This window comes from Erpetoichthys calabaricus, chromosome 13, assembly GCF_900747795.2.
Source record: "Erpetoichthys calabaricus chromosome 13, fErpCal1.3, whole genome shotgun sequence".
Lineage (NCBI taxonomy): Eukaryota > Metazoa > Chordata > Cladistia > Polypteriformes > Polypteridae > Erpetoichthys > Erpetoichthys calabaricus.
The window spans coordinates 140,673,915-140,696,213 of record NC_041406.2 but is presented as its reverse complement, the minus strand read 5'-3'; positions in this window follow the sequence as shown (position 1 = coordinate 140,696,213).

The window sequence follows — 22,299 nt, the reverse complement described above, 5'->3', positions numbered from 1 at the left end:
GGGAAAGAGGACACCTGTGCATCAGTGCTTAGCTGGCTGCCCCCAGGATGTTGATCAGATAAGTGGCAGAAAATGGAAGGATGGAGAAGTAGGAAGGAAAATGCATCTGTGTCGCAGGTTCGTCCTTCAGGGCTGCTCTGGTAAGGACATTTGTAATGTAATGTAGTGTGCAACAGAAGAGGCGGAGTCTGGCGAGACAGGAAGTGATGTTGGCAGTCTCTGGGTGGGACTTCCTCTGTGGCAAAAACAGGAATGGAATCAAGAGTTACTGTACATACGGTGTGAAGGTACACCACGACATTGGGTCCCACAAGTCACTTCCGTGTTTGAAATCCACTATAAGGTGCCCATTATATTTTAATTTTTCTGGCCAGGATATCTGCTGTCATTTTCCAAACGGAAAAAATGTAAATGAGTTTTAAAATAAACTTTGTTATTGTGCTACTTGGACTGCTAGAGATAACTGGGACGTGTTGATGTTTTAAAGTATCAGAATGCAATGTTTCAGCAAACAGAGCAGCTAGAATTGAACAAATCGACTCTGCTCATTACTCCGTCCTAAAAACAGCAAGATTAGCAGGAGCTGCCAGAAGCAGCTGGCACTCAGACACAAAGAAGCAAAGCGTGATGCCATACTTGAAGTGACCTTTCGAGATTCCATGACTCCGAGAGCAGTTTTTCCACAGGAAATATAAAACCCTTCACAGGGGAGGATTTCTGACTAGGCTGCTCGGGACGTTTTTTTTTTCCCCCCTTCTTCTTTGGCCCTAGAAAAGAAAACTGAAAGTATCTTTCTGTTCTTTGGTGGCACTTTACACCGAAAACAAATTCCACGGCTAAACACGCGGATAACCTAGCAACTCGGGAGGTGGGGGCGGGGCTGCTAATTCAGCATGTGGTGAAAAAATGTTAATTAATTAGACGAGGAATAGAAATCACCTGACAGACAGAGGGGTGAAGAAGGGAAAGAGCCAGGAAAAAAAAAAAAAAGAGCCTGGCACCACCCTGGTCTAACGCAAGTGACCGAGACACAGAACTCAAACTGTGCTGACCACAACACAGTTCAGGGGTTTATAGCTCCATATTGTTACACGTTCAGTGGACTTCCTACATGTATGTACTACTCGGCATGCAATAACATCTTACTGTAGAAGAAAGGCTGCCCCCTAATGACTCATTAGCAACACAGCAGCATGGGAATGTAGATGAAACATTGCCTCCTAATGGCCCTTTAGTGACACAACAGCATGTTATTACAGATTAAGGACTGAGCCCTAATGATCTGTTAGTAACACAACAGCATGTTAATATAGAGGAAGATCTGCCCCCTACTGGACCTTTAGTAACACAACAGCATAATAATGTAGATAAAGGACTGCCTCTTAATGTCCCTTTAGTGACACAGGACCATGTTATTACAGATTAAATACTGCCCCCCCCCCCTCATTGCACTTTAATGTCAGAACAGCATGCTTTTACAGATGGACTGCCACCTAAAGGATCCTTAGTAACACAACAGCATGATAATATAGATGAGACTGCCCCCCCATGGCCCTTTAGTAGCACAGCATGTTAATGTAGCTGAAAGACTGCCCCCTAATGGCCCTTTAGTGACAACAGCATGTTATTACAGATAAAGGTCTGCCCCCTAATGGCCCTTTAGTGATACAACAGCATGTTAGTACAGACAGACTGCCCCCTAACGGCCCTTTAGTAACACAACATGTTATTACAAATGAAGGACTACCCCCCCCTCCCCCATGGCCCTTGACAACAGCACATTATTACAAATGAAGGGCTGCCCCCTAATGCCCCTTTAGTGACACAACAACATGTTATTACAAATGAAGGTCTGCCCCCTAATGCCCCTTTAGTGACACAACATGGTAATGCAGATTCAGGACTGCCCCCCAAGTGGCCCTTTAATGACCCAACAGCATGCTGATCTTGTTTTCTTGCCAGACTCAAACCTAGCTATTGACTGGAATGAGCCCCAAAAAGAAATTCTGAAGTCTAAGAACCTGGGGTTGGAAGGTGGTATGGATGAACAGGATGATCAGTAGAGCTAAAACAGTGGCAGAGAGGGGATGTCCCAGGGTCACAAGCCCGTTCATTAATCAGGATACGGTGAAACTCTTCCTGATCTTCAGCCAGGATCTGAAGGTGCGTCTTAAAGTAACGTCCATCACACGAGTGTTCACTAAAGTCAAGAAGCATGGCCTCTACTTCTATTACCTCAGAGTGTTCTATCGTTTAAAGGTGACACTGTCACAGTGGTTAGGAATTCCCAGCCAGATCACCCCTTTGTCAGGGCTTCACCGTCCCCTAATGGCACTTTTCCTGCCTCAGCCTAAACACGTGTTAAGTTAGTTGCATGGGGCCAAGTCCGTGTCACTGAATGTCAATTTCCTGTGATGGATGAGAGTTTTTTTTTTTTTGTTTTAATTCTTCTTAATAAACTACACAAAGTCATAAAGGGGTGGGGTGGTGACATTGTCCCATAGTGGGTAGCGCAACCTGGGTTCGAATCCAAGCCGGGACACATTCATTATGGATTTGATCCATTCTCCCAATGTCAATTTTCTTCCCACATCCTGTTGGGTGGTAAACTTCATAAATTGGACCCCTGAAGTGAATTTGCCCTGTGATAGACTGGCATTATTTATAAACTGTGTGAAGTGGTTAAGGGATGGAGGGTGACATTGTGTCACAGTGAGTTGCATGTCTTCAGTTCAAATCCCAGGCAGTTTTACACAAACTCCTGATGTCAATTTACCTCCGATGTCTGACTGGATGATTAACTGAAGACTTTAAATTGGCACCACGTAAGCGAACGTGCCCTGTTATTGGACTGGCGTTATTTACAAACTGCGTCAAGTGGTTAAGGAATTTGGTGCAGTGAATAGCGAGTCCAGGGTTCACATCCAGTCAGGTCACTTCCTGGGTCAAATTTATGCCTCTCCTCATGGTCACCAAATGTTTGTGTTAGGTAGTCTGGCAATCGCCAGCTGGCCTCACGTGAGCGAGTGTGCCCTATGACAGGCAGGCATTGTTTTAAAACTTTAGGAAGTGAGTTTGTGTGTCAGTGATTAGCGAGTCCTGGGGGTGTAAATCCTAGCTGGGTTGCGGTCTGTGTCAAGTTGACACCTTTTCACAAAGTCACTTCTCATCCCAGCGTGTGTTATATTATTTGAGGACACTAAATTGTCACCAGGTGTACTATATAACTGCTTGTACCCTGTGATGGACTGGCATTATTTATAAGCCACAAAGTTTTAAGCGATGTGACTTTGTGGCACAGTGATTAGCGAGTCCTGGGTTCAAATCCCGGCCAGGTCGCTTTCTAGGTCAAGCAGGTTATCTCAATGTCACTTCTCCTCCCACAGCCTAGGTTAAAGTTGGGGACACTAAATTGCCACCAGCTGTACACTTGTAACTGATATTTATAAACTGTATAAAGTGTTAAGTTTGGGAAGTGACTTTATGGCACAGCGACTGGCACATCTTGGGTTCAAGCCCCAGACAGGTTTGGATCTTCTCCCAATGTGAGTTTGGGACATGTGGCCCTTTACGACTGTGTGTGCCCGGGACAGAACTGGCACCTCACCTGGGGTTGGTTGTACCCAATTCTGAAGGGATCGGCTCCACCACCCCCCCTTAGACCTGAACCAGATTGGAGTTTGTGGATGAAGGGAGGACATAAGGATTACCCGAGGACAGGTAGACCTGTGATTTGTGGCCATACGCTTGTCCCATTCCCACTGTTTCCTGAGAACCCCCTCCAGTCATCCCCTTCACCTGACATGGCACAGATCCCAGTACATCTTGGCAGTGACCACTGTCTGATGCAACTTGGAACAACAGATGAGGAAACGTGTGGCAGAGTTTGCCAAATGCAGAGGCGGGAGGAGAGAGAGATGCTGGCAGAGCAGACAAAGTGAGGACAGGAGAAATAAAGCCTCCTGGGGGAGTAGGGGGGCCTTGTAGGAATCCTCCAGAAACCTGACCCCCCATCAAGCACATTCTCCTACCTGTCCTTTCAAGCCCATTAAGCTTTGCCTTTGTGATCAGCGGAAACAGCCGCACACTAAAGACAATGCCACCAGGTTGGATGGCACCATGGGTTCAACCGGCTGAACACTTCAAGGCTCAAAGCAAAAACGCTGAAGGACACCAGAGTGGGCTCTGAGAGAGAAGGGGAGCGTTTTGTAGAAGAAATGCACCTCTCCTTGTCAGACATCAGCTACTGATTTAAAATGGCTTGAATATGAAGCCAGCTCAAGGTACGGAAAAAAAATAAGGCGGCCTGTTAATTGAACACATCTGTGCCACTCTTAAGCCTGGCAAATCCGTCATCACGCGCAGGCAGTTGGAGATGACATTCTGTAGTTTGACTGCGGCAAACAATCTGATGGCATTTATGATATCCCGGCCTGTCAAAGATGGCCGGGCTTACACCGAGTTATGAATGAGCCGTCTGTTTTTACATCAGGGGAAATTGAAAAATCAGAGATGGAAATATGCCGACAATTTGCAGTTGCGACTAAGCAGCAGATACCATCAGTAAAGTGTCGGACAAAAATGTCGTTTCAGCATAATGGCACTTTATGGATGGAAGGATCGCCCTTCGGATTTCGCTTTTTTATTTTATTAACTGAGATGGTGTGTGCCGCCCCCCCCAGCAGGTACAGACACCCTACAGCAGACACAACTGTTTGTTTTATCAGCAGTTTTCTTTTAACATGTGACTGAGCTGGCACTTAATGTCAGGACTCGTGTGTTTTTTTTCTGCTTGTTTAATTTTTATTTTATACATTTGGTTCTGTTTTTTTGTTCTGTTCTGCCCGTTTAATATGGTGCTGCATTATACGAGGATGTATGTTAGGATTACATGCATTAGTTCTGTCGGTACACTGCCCTGTCTCCTGCATGTAGAGCCTAAGCGCACTGCCAAGTGGTAGAGATTAACAAGTTGGAAGATGAAAACTTAAGCCAGGGACGTGCCAACTCAAAACTGGTAGATCAAGCCAATCTGTCGCCACAACCAAAACATGAACCAGAAATAGTCGTGTGCTGTAAATCTTTTAACACAAATACACACCAACATGTTGACTGCTAAAGAGGTGGATGCCACCTATGAATTCCTTAACTCTTAAAGCGTCAAAGTAAGAGCCAAGTACGGGCATACTTGTGGGTGACACCTGTAAAAAGAGAAGGGCAATAGGAATGAAAAATGACAGAACACTTCACTTTCAGTTTGATTTTTATTTCTTTTTAGCCAAAAATGATTTACACAGGCAGAGCCACAACCATTGGAATATCTCCTAACAATTAAGTGTCTCACCATTAGGAACTTCAAATGGAAACTACGACATTAAATCACAACAAATTGTGCAAGATTGAACTGGATAGATCCAGCCGAGTTATTGCGCAGAAAGAATTGTGTTCCATGCACCAACTATGAAGTAACTCAAATAGAGGAGTGAGGTGACGAGGGATGAGAGCAGCTATGTGGTCACTACACCGCTCTGTGGAGGGGAAGGAGGAGCAGAGTCTCTCAATTTACCAGCCACTCTAAGGGTTATTAGCTTTGGGTAAAGACTGAAAGAATGAGATCGCGAGTACAAGTAGACAAAATGACTGGCGAGCTCTCCTGTAGAGATAGAGAGAAGTGCAGACATCTAAGAGGGGCTCAGAGTTGAGCCGCTGACCCTCCGCATCAAGAGGAGCCAAATGAAATGGTTTGGGCATCCGACAGTATGACTCCTGGATGCCTCCCTGTGGAGGCTTTGTGGGCATAACCAGCTGGGAGGAAACCCTGGGGGAAAACCCACGGCTTGCTGGGAAGTTTATATTACCCAGATGCTCTTGGAATACCTAGGGATTCCCACATTTTGAGTTGGCAAGTGCTGCTGGCAGGAGAAAAAGGGCCTTCCCGCTAAGACCCAGCAACCCGGCATCGAATAAGCTGTGGAAAATGAACAAATGAATGAAAAGACATTTTTAATGGTAAGCTTTCCTTAATAATAAAATGCATTGAATTAGTTTATTAAAAAACACCCTGATTTTACATTGGCATCAGGAAGAATGTTACCCGTTTCCACTGTGGCAGCCATCATGATAAGCACTAGAGATCATATCCACAAATAATGGGATGAGCTCGTCAAGGCCTGGCTTTTAAGTACATGCCTTCTGGGAGATGTGCAGTTGTGTTCTGGGCCAGGGGATGTGCGAGAACCCCCGATTATACCACAATATACACAGCCATTTTATCTTTTCTATTTACAGAGTTTTAGCACACTGCAAAATCAAAACGGACCTCACAGTGCCAAATGTTTTAATGTGGTAAAGATCTCTCCTTCATACTTAAATCCTTGAGCATCAAGTGCACAGATTTCATTTCCCCATAGACCACAGTTGCATGTCTGTCTCTGTTCTTACACACACCATCATTTAGGTACACAGAGCTCACATTTCTAAAGCAATTACACCCAACCAAGGCTATTATAGTTAATGAAAACTAAAATCAAAACTGAAACTATTATTAAAAAAACATTTTCGTAAACAAATAAAATTAACAAAATCGAAATGAAAAACTAAACAAAACTATTAAAAGTAGCTGGAAAAACAAACAATTTACTAAAAATATTTTTAGTTTTCGTTTTTGAATGAATATTAGTCTGTAACCCTAAAATAGAGAGTAATCCACCAAGAGCTGCCCGCATATATTCATCTAGTGAACTGCGGCTGGCGATGGCGGGCGGGTGTTCACACAGCATTGGTGTTGACAGAGCGAGCGGGCTACGGGCATGTAAAGCGTGTGCCATAGAAAACGATTTTCTGTGCCGCCTTTCTTTGCGCTTCTTGTATATCAAGATGTAATTTAAAACATCTCAAATCGGAATGTGGTGGTCAATGAAACGAGTTACCGGATGGACATAAAAATCACGAGTGAGTAACATTTCAGTTTATTTCTCAGGTGCCTGCCTTTTGTTGATAGTAATTCAACTGCCACTTTGCACAGGAGAAATCTTTTTTGAAAATAAAACCGCGCTGATCGAGAGACTGACGGATCATCATACAAGATCAACATGTTGTTGCTGACTAATCACTTTTGCTTGAAAAAAGTCGTATAACAACAAAGTGACACATACCTTGTAAAAGTCCCGAGTTGGCATCATCTGTACTGAACTATAGGTAGGTAGGCAAAGAGTCTGCCAGCTGGTGAAGAAATAGACCTACTGATGTGTTTTTGTATTCTATATTATTTTTTTTTTTACTTTATATTCAAAGCTCAAAATACCAGATATTGTGAAAATAATCCAGGAGCAGAATTATGTCTTAAAATATTTGTCCCCCTTTTTTCAATTGTTCTGTCTCTCTCAAAATATAGTTGAAATATCATATTCTTTTTGCATAACCTGCTGGGGTAGGCTCCAAGTTTCCTGCAAATCTGCTCTGGATAAACCAGTTTAGATAATGTATACTCAGACATTTAGTGGAAAAAACCCCAAAACCTTAAAATTCATCTCAATTTCATTACAAATTTTTCCATTCCAATAAAAGGAAAAAAGATAAAAAGTGCCAACAGTCCATGCACATTTGTTCAGCACAAATGACAATATTTAAAAAAATTCTAAAGTGGTATAAAAGTGTTCATATGCAGTATCTGGTTTTGATTTATCAGACACAAACAAAATTAGATAGTAAACCATGTAATGTAGTAAGCGTCCAGTAACAATAAACTCATCCAAATCCTACAAAACTAAACTCCATAGTAGTTCTTTAACCATACCTTAATTACTAAAACTAAAAGATATAAAGATAAAATTTAAATGTCTGTGAAATAAAAACTAAACTAAAAATACACAATGAAGGAAAACTAAAACTAAACTGAAATTTCCAAGTAAGGTTAGAAAAAAATCTAGAAATAAAAACTAATATCAAGACACAAACTATAACTACTTTGCACTCAACACTGCAGTCTGCCACATTAAAACGTCACCCAGCTGTCACTGTAGCTTATTTCTTACACGCCTAGTTGACCATTGCAGTCTCTCAATTTGGGAAGACAGTAAGGACCCGGAAATAAGACGTGGCAAACAAAACACGCCAAACATCAGAAACCAGCAAATCAAATGGCATTTTCGTTAAGCCCTGGACAACTCCTTTATGCTGTCACTATGAAGAGGAAGCATCAAGGAGCAACAAAACCTCGGTCACGACAAGGTGGACCACAGAAACTTGCCGAGCTTGGCCGCCGAATGCCATAAGACTCACAAATGAATTTCAAACAGCCTCTGGAAGCAATGTCAGCACAAGAACTGCACATCAGCAGCTTCATGAAATGAGTTTTCATGGCGGAGCCTAAGATCACTAAACGCAATGCCAATGTTAATATTAGCAGCAAGAATTGGCATCTCATGAAGAAACTGGTTGGAGTGAAACTGGCTGGAGTTTGACGTTCCAGTTTATCTGGTCATCTGTTGGCTCGTTTCAAGTCTCATTTTTGTTTAATGAATAAAAGAATCAATTCAGAGGACTGAATCGTTAAAAACAAGGCCATTAAAATGAAGGGAAAAGGGGTTAATTAGGAGTGAAAACTGGTCACGGATTAGGAAAAGGGTTAAGAATGAAAACCTGCAGCCACTGCGGCTCTCCAGGATAAGAGTTTGACACCCCGATGTACACCATGAAAAGGGCGCATTGAGAAAGACACAAGTGACCGGGCAGATCACATAACATGACTGATCTGTAATGTAAGGGCCTGCTACACAACATGAGATGTGCTCGATTTGATTGGCTCTTCTACAGAGCAGAGGTCTACAGCTGGACTCTACTGTATTGCCAAGCATTGACTGGAGTGATACAAAGCACACTGGCCACCATTGGAATCTGGAGCAGTGCAAACATAGTGAAACATGACTCCAGAGACCATCACAAAGTCTGAGAGGTACATCTGTATTAGGCAGATGCCAGGAGAATGTTACCTTCTAGACTGCATAGTGCCTTCTGTAAAGTATGGCGAGGAGGTAATCATGGCACCTTGAAGGGTACTGTTAATGCTACGGCAGACAAATACCTAGGACAAGCTGGGTCCATAAAGACATGAAGGAACTTGAGCCCTGTGAACAGAGCCCTTGACCTCCCACCGCCGACGGTGAGCCAGGTCTTCTCTTCCAACATCAGCGTCTGACCTCACAAGTGCTATTTTGGCGGAATTGGCACACATTCCCTCAGGCACACTCCAAAATCTTGTTGCAAAAAGACTGGAGGCTGGTACACTGGATGGACAACACCATATTGATGGTTTTGGAATGGGATGCCCAACAAGCTCATACAGGCGTGACCATACAGCATATATTAAAGCTCACATTCATCATGGCAACGTGTTGCATCCTGGTGGAACATCCACAATAAAATTTGACTAAACTGCAGGTGACAATGCGACTACTACTGTGAGGCAGCACTAACTGTCCACATTCTGAGCATCTTTGTTCCCTTAAGATCGCCCCGTCTCTCCTGTTGAAGCCAAGTTGCTCCAATACATCTGCTTTGTAAGCGCCAGTTTTCCTTCATTGACTGCACTTTGGGTTCAGGCCCCTCAAGTTCTTTCTCAGCCTTTAATTCCAATTTTTCTCCAGTTTCCTCTCTTAGACCACATTATCCTAAGCCACGTTTCACTAACAACGGACATATCGTTTCATTGCCTACACTTATCTTTTCCAGCACACACAAAGCGAACAATTCTGTCTTCGTTAAGCTCAACACAATGATCTAAAACTCTCATTTCTTACTCATTAAAATGTAGTCTTGAAAAGTAAACACGGCCGCCTCTCTTTATGAGAAACTCCATTTGTTATTCTTTGAACTTGAACATCAAGACGCAGATGCCTTTTCAGATCCTTTAATTCAGGGAGCCGTCTCACCACCATTCTGGATTTTATTTGACAGCTCCGGCTCCCCTTGCTGGGTTCTGCCGTCATTGTAATGAAAAGCCTCGCTTAACTTGCAGCGCATTCAGACCCCTTCACTTGTTTCACATTTTGTGATGTTACAAGCCTTGTGCTAAAATAATTAAAACTCATTTTTATCCTCTTCAAGCAACACTCAATACCCCAGAATAACCAAAGTAAAACAATATTTTGGAATTTTTTTTCAATTGTATTAAAAATAAAAATGTAATTTAGCATTGACACAAGTACCCAGATGAAGCAGCCATTTCAGCCTCCTGTCTCCTCGAGTTTGATGCCACAAGCTTCACACACCCAGATTTGGGGATTTCCTGCCATTCTTCACTACAGAATTTCTCAAACTCTGTCAAGTTGGATGTAGGCCGAGCGAACGTCGGGTCTCTCCAGTTGATTGATCGGGTTCAACTCTGGGCACTGGCTGGGCCACTCAAGGAAATTCCCAAAGTTGTCACCAAGCCACTCCTATGCTGTCTTTGCTCTGTCCCATTGGAAGGTGAACCTTTAAGTCAAGTGTTTTTATTGTCATACCATCCATACACCATATTGCAGCACACAGTGCCATAGTGCAATGTACACATAAGCACGGGCAAGTGCAAGACAGGTAAAGAGCTATACTATGCTATAAATCAGGGATGTCCCGCTCCAGTCCTAGTGGGCCACAGTGGCTGCAGGTTTTCATTCTAACCATCACCTCAATTAGTGAGGCATTTTTGCTGCTGATTCAATTGTTTTGCCTTCACTTTCATTGACGTGACTCAGACCCCCGAGTTGTTTCTTTTTCCTTAATGAGCAGCCAAACAATAATGAGACACAAAACAGGCCACCACATGACCAGCTCACCTGTGCCCATCACACAATACAGTGGTACCTCGGGTCACGAACGTCTCAGAACACGTACAAATCGGGTTACGACCAAAAAGTTGGCCAAACTTTTGCATCTGTTCACGACCACACACTCGGGTGACGAACAAGCCAGTTTCCCTTCCAGTTCATGCACGCCGAGGATTTCCACATGTGTTCAGTCTCTCCCTGTACATTGTTCTCGGTCAGACGTGCGTGCATTCGCTGTGAACTCTTTGTGCACTATTTCGTGTGCTTTTGCATTAATTTTGCAATTAACCATGGCCTCTAAGCAAGTGAAGAGAGGTAGTGTTGGTGAGAAGAAAGGTTTGAAGAAAACTGAAATCAAATTAAAGAAAATAAAAAGTATGAGCGTGCCGTTCATGTTGCTGATCTTGCCGCCGAGTACAAGAAGTCAAAATCTACGATTTCGACTATTCTAAAGCAGAAAGAGGCCATTAAAGCAGCTGATGTTGCAAAAGGAATTACAGTGTTAACCAAGCAGAGGCCTCAAGTGCTGGAAGAGGTGGAAAAACTGTTGCTAGTGTGGCTGAACGAGAAGCAACTTGCAGGGGACGGCGCAAGCAAGGCGATGTTATGCAAAAAAGCCAGGAAGATTCATGGTATTTTGCTGCAAAACTATCCTTCTATGAGTGGCTAGTTCTTCCTCCTCACTTCATGCCAGAACTCGACTCATGCAAGGTTAGTTTTCTTGGTTGTTTATGGTTAGTTTTTGTATAAATTATGTATTTTTCAAATTTTCATTTTTTTCCCCTGTGCTTAAAACTCATTAAAAAAAGTGTTTACAGCGAGCGGTTCGTAAGGCTGTAGAGTGAACTTGCAATGTTAGTTTTCTCTGTTCAAGGTTTTTTCAGTGTTATTCAATGTTTTTACATTTAGTTTACTATTACACTGTGCATTCTGTGGTATAATTATTTTTGTGCTTAAAAATCTTTAAAAAAAATATATTTACATACAGTTTGTACAGTCTGGAAAGTATTACTTGTATTTACATACAATCCTATGGGGGAGATTACTTCGGGTCACAACCAAATTGGGTTGCAACCAGAGATTTGGTACGAATTACGATCGTGACCTGAGGTTCCACTGTATCTGAAAATAAAAAATGGTGAGGGTCTAAGTAAGGTTGATCTCTCAGGCCACCAAAACATTTTGTTGGTGTTGTTAGAAAAAACAGAAAATGAAAATGAAGAGTTTTAGAAATGTCTGCTGTGGTAGAATGAGTGCAGCAACAGGTCATGGAATTAAATAAATTTAATTAACAGCAATTATCTGCTTCTAATTAAGAAAACTGGTTGGGAATTTGAAGCCCCAATCTGGCCGGTCATCTGCTGGCTCGTTTCACATCTGATTTCTGTTTAATGAAGAAAAGAATCAATTCAGATGGCCGAATCCTTAAAAACAGGGCTATGAAAATGAAGGGAAAAGGAGTTAATTAGCAGTGAAAACGGATTAGGAAAAGGGTTAGAATGAAAACCTGCAGTCTCTGCAGCCCTCCAGGATCAGAGTTGGACACTCCTGATGTACACCATGAAATGTGCACATTGAGAAAGGCACAAGTGACCAGGCGTATCACATAACATGACTGATCTGTAATGCAAGGGCCTGCTAAAGATCAAGACATGTGCTCAATTTGAATGGCTCATCAAAACCGAGCAGAGGTCTGCAGCTGGGCTCTATTGGACCCCCCCGCTGCTAGTCTTAATCATGCCACCTGATACGACTCTCAGGGACATGCCACCAACAATGGTACAACGCAAACACCAAATAGCAGGAAATAATTTCCAAAATAAATGTAAATCATTTTTATAATGACAGAAATAATTCATAAAACATATTACATATTAAGAATCTAAATGTTCAACAATGCAGAAAACTGCCCAGAATACCACTGAGAAAAATATGCAGTTATTTAAAAAAAAAAAAAAAAAAATTAGTTATGGGGAGAGAAAGACGTAAGTGATGCTGAAAGTGGTGTCCAGCAGGAGTCAGCACCGAGGCTGCTGCTCTTTAATATTCATAAACGATCTGAATAAGAAGGTGAAACAACAAGCTGGTTACGTTTACAGATGGCACCAAACAAGATGGAAGGGCTGACAACCCTGAGAGCATACAGGCCGCCACCGATTTGTAACATAACGTATTGAATTGTAAAATGATTGCGAGTAACTTGGTCGGCAAGTGTTTGGCAAGACGAGCCAAAATTTTTAATAAATTTGAACTTGACAAACGAGTGAGGTCTTGTAATACGAGTAGTACATCTACGCTTTGTCTGCCGAACGTCACGTGATCACAACTGAGCAGTTGGTGGTTCTGTCTCTCTTGCTGCGGGATTGTGGGTAATCGTCTCCCACAACCGGTCTCAGTCGGCATGCAAGTGGTGCGAGCAATGAATTTGTTTAATGGCAATGTAAGGTTACAAATCCGCGAAATCCTCAAAAGGAGACAAAAGCAACTGTAATTGGATCGGTTCCTTGGTAAAGTCGCAAAAAAAGAGATTCCAGTGAGCCAACAGATAGTGACTCAGTTAGTGTGAAAGTCGTCATCCTCTCCCTCCTCCTCTCCCTCACACCAGCCATGATTCTTTTCAAAGCTAAAGTGCAGGTTAATTTGTTTTATGTAGTTTTACTTTATATTTTGTATTAATCATTTTTATATGAATAGTTTTGGGTTGTGCAACAAATCATCTGAGTTTGCATTATTTCTTATGGGGAAATTCACTTTGATGTACGAGTGCTTTGGATTACAAGGATGTTTCTGGAACGAATTACACTCGCAAACCGAGACACCACTGTATTACACATATGAAGTACAGCGGAACCTTGGATTGCGAGTGTTTTGCAAGACGAGCTAAATTTTTTAATAAATTTTGGCTTGATAAATGAGCGAGGTCTTGCAATACAAGTATTGTCTGCAGAGCGTCACGTGATCACAACTGAGTTGATGGTGGTTCTCGCTCTTGCTGCGGGATTGTGGGTAATCGTTTCCCATTCTCGGTCTCAGTCGGCATGCCTCACTCATATAGTTAACTAGCAAAATACCCACGCTTCGCAGCGGAGAAGTAGTGTGTTAAAGAGGTTATGAAAAAGTAAAGGAAACATTTTAAAAATAACGTAACATGATTGTCAATGTAATTGTGTTGTCATTGTTATGAGTGTTGCTGTCATATATATATATATATATATATATACACACACATATACAGATAGATATTATACATATATATATATATATATATATACACACATACATACATACATACATACATATACACACATAGATGCACTTACAATAACATAGAAATCAATATAAACAACATTAACATCATTATCATATGAGAATATGAAGTAATATATAAGAAGCACATTTCATATAAATATAAATTATTAAACAGTAAAATCTTCTTCTATAATTTGCTACCGTGGCTTTTCGTTGGTCTGTCCAGGATTTTAAATCACCTGTAGCTTGCAAACCGTTTCACCTATTGACTTGAAATGTGGTACACATATAATACGTCACGTCCGCTATCCGCTTTATGGGTGATGATTGTATTACTCTTTTTATGTTTATTTTATTTTAGAATCAACTCCTATCTGCGCACACCAGGGCGGCCGTGGGCAGATGCGTATGGTGTATTCACTCCATGTTATCGTGCATTGCGCTGTCACTGGTATTTTGATAAAAGAATTTGAACAATATATAAGAAGCGTATAAATTATTAAACAGTAAAACATTAACATTTAAGAAGTAAAGTTACATTGAGTACTACTGCAGTGCCTTCGGGTATACCTAATTTTTTCTTTGCCCATTACATGCTTAAATGTATACATTTTTTGGTGTACCTACCCGAGAACATGCGACATATAACCGACCGTGGGAGAAGCATGGATTTTAAACACGCGTTGAGTTCATCTGCTGGTCTCCCTCGTGGAATAACTGGTAATGTTTGACTAAAATCTACAGCGAGTAAAACGACATTACCTCCTTTTTTTTTTTTTTACGATCTCTGAGATCTTGCTTTTTTCGGATCAAGGCTTCATAAGCTCTTTTATGTTCCATGGTGTACTTAATAAGTACTAATTATCCCAAACCATCATCTTTGAATGTTGCAAGACTTTCGCCTTGTATGTAGATCGGGGTAATTACATTCATTGCATTCCTAGTCTGAATCACAATGTGATTGTATGGGTGGTTACCTGGCACTGTAGGGTTGCCACCCGTCCTTTAAAATACGGAATCGTGCCGCGTTTGAGAATGAAATTGCGCGTCCCGTTTTGAATCAATACTGGACAGGATTTATCCCGTATTTTTTTTATCATTTTTTTTTTTAAAGCAGCGTCTCATGCAAATCATCCCACACGCATTTTATGAAGATGCCTCCTTTCCTACTTTTGATTGGGTAATACTTGATGTCATCGTTAGTTTGATTGGTGTTTTTAACTGTCCAGTGAGGAGGGCATGTCTTTTAAGTACAGTCTGCAAAGTGTTGGCACTGAGATGTGGCGTCAGCGCCATAGTTGAAGCCCCTAACGTTGCGGTCAGCAAGTCGGCTAACATCCGCCATGTGCCGTCTTTCAGTTGCGAGAAGCAGATCATAGAATGGTTGAAACTGTTGCCCCTAACGTTGCGCCACGGCGTGTGGTTCGTTTATACCTCGTGTCTTCTCATTAAACTTTTATCTCGCGAATATGTTATTGCAATCCGCAGCGGGAGCGTTTCTATAAACTTAATTTAAACTTACGTTTTACACCGTGCTTTCTTTCCCTTATGAACATGCTTGTATGCTTAACTCGCTCCGTTCTCAATTGTTTAATTAATTTTTTGCTCTTAGCTGTTCGCGGCTCTTCCTCCATTTTCCCCTACTTCGTTCTTTTATCTCGCGAATATGTTATTGCAATCCTTAACGGGAGCGTTTCAATAAACTGATTGAAAATAGTTTTGCATTTACCTTTTTAGTAAAAGGCGAGCTTTTAAGCCTGAGAAATCAGCCCGTAAATGCACACGTTTAATTGCACATGTGTTAATATGTTTGGTTACACAGTATTAAAAGACAGTGAACAACGTCAGTTACCTTTGTTCCCGCGTTTGATAAAAGGTGAGCTTTTAAGCCTGAGAAATCACCCCGTAAATGCACACGTTTAATTGCACATGTGTTAATATGTATGCTTACACAGTATTAAAAGACAGTCAAAAATTAACGTCATTTACCTTCGTTCCCGCGTGTGACTCGTGCTGTAAATCTCTTCCTTGTTTTTAGTTCACGTGATTACGTAGGAGGCGTGATGACGCGATACGTGACTCCGCCTCCTCCATTACAGTGTATGGACAAAAAATATGTTCCAGTTATGACCATTACGCTTTGAATTTCGAAATGAAACCTGCCTAACTTTTGTAAGTAAGCTGTAAGGAATGAGCCTGCCAAATTTCAGCCTTCCACCTACACGGGAAGTTGGAGAATTAGTGATGAGTGAGTCAGTGAGTCAGTCAGTCAGTCAGTCAGTGAGGGCTTTGCCTTTTATTATTATAGATATCCATACAAGCATATACTGTTTACTATAGTAATGCGTGTCCCCCTGTCTTGCACCCCAAAACACGAGGCGGAGTCTCAGTACTTTAGCGACACCAGCTTTAGTTAGCTTGAAACAGGAACAGCCCAGTTATTTATTGTAGCAGATCTGACGCTCTCCTATACACTTACAGCAGTCAGGCAGGTTAGTGGCCAAGTAATCCTGTGCCCTGCACACTTCTAATGTTCCTTGTATCACCCATTGACGGCAGGCACTTACAGCACGTCCGCAATCTTTTCTGATTCACTTTTATGCCGAACTGCTACAGCGCTGGAAGCCTGCAGTTGCTTTGGGATGCTCTTCCGTGTGTCGTCCCGTTGGGCGGAATCCCAAAAGAGTTTAGAAACTCACTCACACCAGTCATGATTCTTTTCAAAGGTAAAGTGCAGGTTAATTTGTTGGATGTATTTTTACTTTATATTTTGTATTAATCATTTTTATGTGAATAGTTTTGGGTTGTGGAACAAATCATCTGGGTTTCCATTATTTTTTATGGGGAAATTCGCTTTGATATACCAGTGCTTTGGATTACAAGGATGTTTCCGGAACGAATTATGCTCGCAATCCAAGGTCCCACTGTAACAACATTAGACATTGAAAGGAAACCCTATGAGAAAGTCCAGGGAGTCTCAGAGCGCTCGTCACTCTCGGCATGCAGACAGCAGGGAGTAACCTTGTATGAAGCCCCGCCTCCATCCCCGCCCCTGTGGTCCTCCCCTTTAATAACCCTGAACTGCAGGAAGTGGCTGTCATTTTGATCGTCAGCAGGCAAATGGGCACACTGGGGCCACCTCTTAATTTTTGCGCACCTTTAGGCCCCCACTGCGACTATTAAATTGGGTTGTGTCCTGTTGCTGTCTTCATTTACAGAATGAAATTAGGAAAGTCGAGAACTGCAGCCTGTAATGAAGCAGCAAGAAGCAAATGCAAGGCATTGAGAAAACAACTGCCACTTGTGCCACTCTGGGCGGAGAAGCCCACTGAGAATTCCCCCTTTTTTTAATCTAAACATAAATTCAAGCAAAAATACAAGAGAAATGCTCCAGCCGAATTACCATGACCTTAGCGTCTTGTGAAATTATTCTACTTTATTACACTGTTAGTCCACTGTGGAATCTGTTTAAAGTGTTTTTCAATCATACTGACACTTTAATAATGCAGCCAACAAAAAAAAAAAAAAAAAAAAAAATGTAAAAACAAAAAGGGCAAGAATGATGTCATACAAGCAATGAGGAGCTTGGGAAGGAAAGCGCGGCTGTGAGTTCACCTCCATCACATTGACGATCAGCGCAGGTCGACTGAAGTGCAGCACATCTGGTGACGGATCCCACAAGGCAAAGCCCAGAAAGTGCCACCCAGAGATGAGGATGGGAGCACGAGTCTTAGACTGGACATTCTTTTAATATTGTGTAATCTACTGAAATAAACAGGACGAGTGTCATTTTTTTATTTTTAGACAGCTGGCCAATCTACTTTTTCAGACCTACAGTTGGAATCACAATGAAAAATCCCACCGCCCACACCAGAGCGCAAAAATTCATTGTGAGAGCAACCCCAACTTCTCCTAGATGGCCTCCCCATCCAAGTACTGGGCAGAGGGTGAACATGCTTAGCTTCAGTTGGATTATACAATGCAATACAATTTATTTTTGGACAGCCCAAAATCACACAAGGAGTGCCACAGTGGGCTTTAACAGGCCCTGTCTTTCAACAGAACCCCCAGCCTTGACTCTCTAAGAAGACAAAGGGAAAAACTCCCAAAAAACAACTTTGTAGGGAAAAAAAAAAAATGGAAGAAACCTTGGGAAAGGCAGTTCAAAGAGAGACCCCCGTCCAGGTAGGCTGGGCGTGCAGTGGGTGTCCCCCAAAAAAAGGGGGGGTTAAATACACTGTACAGAACACAAGTAATCCCCCATTAACTCAGTCATTGTCCAACACGCTATATCACGGGGGTCTGCTGGAGCCAATCCCAACCAACACAGGGCGCAAGGCAGGAACAAATCACGCACGCACAAGAGACAATTTAGGATCACCAATGCACCTAACCTGCATGTCTTTGGACTGTGGGAGGAAACCCACGCAGACACAGGGAGAACATGCAAACTCCACGCAGGGAGGACCCAGGAAGCAAACCCAGGTCTCCTAACTGCGAGGCAGCAGCGCTACCCACTGCGCCACCCACAATACAATAGAGCAATAGAAATATTACATATAGCGCCTTCCCCATATTTGTAAAGTTTAATGATATAGTGCCTTTCCTACCCTAGATTAGACTGAATTATCTATCTGAAGTGCAGGTGGTATGGGGTTTATAAAGTGTTTGCTGTTTCGTTGTACCCTTTATACTTTAGGATCAGCAAGCAGCAGGTGGAAGGAGAGAACAGCTGCAGTGACTTACCATTTTGCCAAAGCACCCTTTGTTAGTGGACAGATGACTATTTACCAGTGATTCGGATCACACCAGTAGTGAGACATGCACACAGTGTAAGCCCTCATCTGTCCATTTTACACAGTATCGGTCATTATATAGCGCCTTGCCTATCTATATATTATATAGTACCTTTCTTATCTGTCATAAAGCGCCTTTCCTATCTACATACTGTATGAATTGCATAGCACCTTTCCTATCTATCTGTCGTATGGTGTCTTCCCCATCAGTCTTCCTTCATGGTTCCTGAAAGCTCCACATTGACGAAGTGTAGGCAGAGGCACCATTTTGAGATTTTTTTAGGACATCGATGGAGCTATGTGCCCATTCCATTCACCGTTTCACATGGCTGAAGAGGTTCACAAAATGGATGCCCAGATTTATCGATCCATTCACACTTCGGTCCGTTCGTTCAATTTGTAATAGGGTCGGCCCTACGGAGTAAATTTCTTGAGTTGCCATTTATGAAATTCACTTTATTTTTAAAACATGCTTTCATCGACTAATATTGATCCCTGCATTTTCTTCTTGAAGATGCTAGAATACAAAAGGACTGAGTGAGAGGTGTTGTTTTATATGGAGAAGGAACGGCATAATTGATTGATCCTCCCGTGTGCTCATTCATCATCCCCTCTCTTCTGAAGGCGCTCTATTGATTCAGGGCTGTGCGAGGCACCATTTAGAGGTTGGATTTTATACCAAACAAGCGGTTTGAGGAAGCAGACAGATGGACTGCTTTATTCTTTCATCCATCAGTCCTCGCATTTTTGAGGCTGCTGCACCAAACAAAGATGAACTGAGGAAAGTTTGCTTTCTGCAGAGGACACTGCTTCAGATTACCGAAACAGCACTTTGGGAAGTTTGTGTTCTATTTTGTGAAGACGTTTGATTTGGTTAAAGCTGACGGAGTTACCACACTGAGTTTCATTTTTAGAAATCACTTTTTTGTTTTTCTTTTTTGAATGTGCTTACTTATTACAGAGATGCCAGAGGTTACATTTTGTTAACACCAGTCACCATGGAACAACATGGAGTCAACATTTAAACTAAATGAAAATCCATGTGGATGTTGGCAGAACTGGACAACCATAAAGTAGGCTGTGATGGAGCCAGAGGTTAAACCCGAGTCCTAGGAGCTGTGGGTCACCAGGACTTGCCATCGTGCTCACTTGGATTGACTGGTTCATTTATTTACAACAAACAGCTGTCTCTCTTCTCTGGCCATTCCAGGCCTCCTCAACCTAAGAGCTTTTGAGTCTTCCACTTCCATCTGGAGACACAAAGGGACACAACCTCCAAAATTATGAAAACCACAAAATAAACTATTCTAGTACAAAACTAAGAGTGTAAAATAAATGGACAGGAGAGTGGGGGGCATTTGTAAGTATCAGAACAACACACCAGCAGGCAGAGAACTTCCTGCTCCAAATGTCACCCCTTCCCTTCTCCCACTTCTATCCACAAGCCAATGTCCTTCACAGAACAGTCAATGGTGCAAAAGAGCCTCCTGTGGGCTCCATGGTACACAGCTGTGGAGACAAAGAAAAGAAAATGGAAAACAAAGAGAAGGTGAGCTGCTCATACACCCTCTTAAGCTAAAGGGGCAAAGAACAGAGCTGCCAAGACAGAGCACTGGGCATCATGGAGGACGCGAGACACAGGCCTACCATGGCACTTGACTGGATGGGAGAGTTGTGGAGCACCAGTGCACTCCGTTAGTTACCTCAATACATGGGCACCTGCAGATCTCTGCATTTCAATGAAATGGACGATGACCAGCAACATCTGAGCAGAAACATCCCTCAGTCAGAGTGCTTCTCATTGAAATGTGTACAACAGCCAGCAGCTTTGTCTCCTTAAGAAATGTTATTTTCCATTTTTCTACCATATGTTCAATATTAGTACTGATCTCGAAAAACTTCAGTTCTAGTGGTCTATGGAATTGTCTTCATGCAGTCAGCCAATGTGCAATGGAGGTCAAAAAAAAAAAAAAAAAAACACCCAGAAAAATAAGAAAAACAGGAGTCAGAGATGAGCGAGACCCTAACTGATAAACAACAACTACACTTTACTATACTGTGCCATCCTACACTCTGATGCTGCATTACACTATTCCGTGCCATACCACACAGTACATTATACTACACTATTTATTTTATGTCATACAACTCCATGCTGTATTACGTACCCTGTACCTACCATATTATACTCCACCATGCTATGCCATGCTACATTATACCACATTACCCTATATTATGTTTCACTACACTGTTGTGCTGTTCTATTCCATACTATATATTATTCTACACTATACGATAGTACTCTTCACTGCACTATATTATGCTATACCAGTCCGTATTTGCTATAATGTATTTTAGTACTTCATTGCACTATTTTGCGCTCTACTGTGTTACACTACACAATACAATACACAATTTATTTTTGTATAACCCAAAATCACCCAAGAAGTGCCGCAATGGGCATTAACAGACCCTGCGTCTTGACAGCCCCCCAGCCTTGACTCTTTAAGAAGACAAGAAAAAAACTCCAAAAAAAAAAAAAAAAAAAACCTTTGTAGGGAAAAAAATGGAAGAAACCTCAGGAAAGGCAGTTCAGAGAGAGACCCCCGTCCAGGTAGGTTGGGCGTGCAGTGGGTGTCAAAAAGAAAGGGGGGTCAATACAACACGATACACAGCAGAGAAGACAAGTCATCCTCAATACAGTATAAAAATATTACAAGTATGGAGCAGAACTTAACAGCAGATACTGCACTATGCTCTACTATACTATGAAATTCGATTCTATACTACACTATTATGCTCTTCTTTGTTATGCTATACTATGCAATACTAGATTATGTTAGGCTATAATGTACTATGCTATGCCATTCTATTCCATATTATATAATATGCTACACTATGTTATGTTACACTACTCTACATTATGCCATACCAATACTATGTTCTACTACAGTGCACGATATTATGCTACACAATACTATGCTGATTTATTACACTACACTATATTATGTTGTACTACAATATACTACACTACACTATATAATGATCCACAACTCTATTATGATATGCGCTATATACACTATATTATGCTCTGACACTTATTATGCTCAATTATATTATACTAGACTACACAATGCTATACTACATTATACCATACCACACTAAATCATGCTCTACTAGGTTATACTAGATTATAAAACACTGTATTATGATCTACACTGCACCATATTATGCCGTACTACATTATACTACAGTACTCAATACCATACTATAGTACACTGTTATACTACAGTAGACAATGCCTTACTATATTACGCTCTACTTTATTAGACTACACTTACACAATGGCACACCAGCCCGCACTGCCGCTCTCACCTCCAGACTCGTCTGTTCAAACCCTGGCCTTTTGCGCGTTCTCCCCATACTCACGTGGATTTTGATGCTGCGAC